Raw genomic sequence first — 2,414 nt, 5'->3', positions numbered from 1 at the left:
AGTGGCGAATCCCCTGCCCTCTCCAGGCTCTGCGCTGGAGAGCCGCCTATTGGCCGGCTAGGCAGCGGCCCGCCCCGCCTTCCCCCCGCAGCTTCTCCCCGCCTCTCTACCCGCTGGGGTTCGTCCAGGGCTCTGCCAGATCTGGGAGGGGTTGCCGCGGGGTGGGGGACGACGGCTGGGGCGCACGGAGCCAGACCCCACCTTTCCCCAACCCCTCCGTGATGAAGTCAAGTCTTCATGAATTGAGTGCAGGCAAGGGAGGGGCTCGTGTGTACAGAATGTACCCAGTGACAGGACGTGGACCCCACCCGGAGAACTCCACTGTCTCTCCTGTTTTATGTCCCCAGCTTGACCATCTCTGTCGTAAGCAGACTCGCCTCCACACTATTTAGAATGGGGCCCCTGGTCACTATCGATATCCAGCGCCCCCGTCAGCCCCGGGGTAGGTGTTACTGAGTTCTGGATGGGAGCACTTCTCCACTAGCATAAAGACGCAGATTGCATAGTGCCTCGTGGTCCAGAGGAATTGGAAGCACAACTGCGTTCACGCAGAGCATTTAATTGTTAAGGTGTAGTCTTCTTTGCGGAAATATAAGTGTTGTCTTCCTAGGGTTTTGCCCGCTGAGGGCCATGCACGTTTTACAGACACCCTGAAGATCAGTTTACTCATTTGTAAAATGCGAATAAGTTTTAGTGCCTCCATACCTTCCAGCCTGAGATTTTGGGGTCCTTTGTTAGCACAGAATAACCTAGCCTATTATGACACACATGAGCAAAAGACATTTACAGAATCAGAGTGGTAGGATGGTGGAATTTCTCAGGAGCTCAGTGTTTACAAGGACCCATAAGGAAAATGGATACATGTGTATGTGTATGGCTGAGTCCCTTTGCTGTGCACCTGAAACTATCACAACATAATTAATCGGCTATACTCCAATATGAAATAAAAAGTTAAAAAAAAATAAAAGGACCCATAAGGAGGAACATGTACTCAAGGATGGATGAAAAAGTGACAGGAAGTCCAAGAGGCAGATTAAGCTTAGAGTGCCTGAAATCCAAAAGAGAACTAAAAACGTTACTTTTTGCTCTGTTTCGGGAGGATAATGAACACCCCCTTGGGGAAGGTGTTGTAAGGTTAATGAGGTTAGAAAGCAAATGCACTCATCTCCACCAGGGAAGGTGTTCAAACTGGAAAAGTGAAAATATCTCCAAAGATCTTCTCCTCTAGTCTTTTTCATCACAGCAACGACTCCACCTCTGAAATCACTAGCTCAGGCATCCTGCTTTTTGTCCACAATTCCCTCTCCTTTCAGCCACTGGTTCAAATCCTCTCTATTTTCCAACCTCATTGACCACTATCCCCACTTCCTTCTCAATTTTTCATATTCAGCTAAGAGACCCCAGACCATTATTTTTATTTTATTAATCAATTAATTTTTATGGCTGCATTGGGTTTTTGTTGCTGTGCACAGGCTTTTCTCTAATTGCAGCGAGCAGGGGCTACTCTTCGCTGTGGTGCACAGGCTTATTGTGGTGGCTTCTCTTGCTGCGGAGCACGGGCTCTAGGTGCGCAGGCTTCAGTAGTTGCAGCATGCAGCTCAGTACTTGCAGCACGTGGGCCCTAGAGCGTGTGGGCTTCAGTAGTTGTGGCACGTGGGCTCAGTAGTTGTGACACGTGGGCTCTAGGGTGCACAGGCTTCAGTAGTTGTGGCTCCCAGGCTTTACAGTGCAGGCTCAGGAGTTGTGGCACACGGGCTTAGTTGCTCTGCGGCATGTGGGATTTCCTGGACCAGGGATTGAACCCGTGTCCCCTGCACTGGCAGGCAGATTCTTAACCACTGCGCCACCAGGGAAGCCCCCAGACTATTATTTTTTTCTTAACACCTTTATTAGAGTATAATTGCTTTACAGTGGTGTGTTAGTTTCTGCTTTATAACAAAGTGAATCAGCTATACATATACATATATCCCCATATCTCTTCCCTCTTGCGTGTCCCTCCCTCGTACCCTCCCTATCCCACCCCTCTAGGTGGCCACAAAGCACTGAGCTGATCTCCCTGTGCTACGGGGCTGCTTCCCACTAGCTGTCTATTTTACATTTGGTAGTGTATATATGTCCATGCCACTCTCTCACTTCATCCCAGCTTACCCTTCCCCATCCCCATGTCCTCAAGTCCATTCTCTATGTATCTGTCTTTATTCCAGTCCTACCCCTAGGTTCTTCAGAACTTTTTTTTTTACATTCCATATATATGTGTTAGCATGCGGTATTTATTTTTCTCTTTCTGACTTACTTCACTCTGTATGACAGTCTCTAGGACTATCCACCTCACTACAAATAACTCAATTTTGTTTCCGTTTATGGCTGAGTAATATTCCATTGTATATATGTGCCACATCTTCTTTAGCAATTCA

Source organism: Mesoplodon mirus (assembly GCF_964341445.2).
Source record: "Mesoplodon mirus genome assembly, chromosome: X".
NCBI lineage: Eukaryota > Metazoa > Chordata > Mammalia > Artiodactyla > Ziphiidae > Mesoplodon > Mesoplodon mirus.
The sequence above is the reverse complement of the archived record's forward strand: the minus strand, read 5'-3'. Positions refer to the sequence as shown.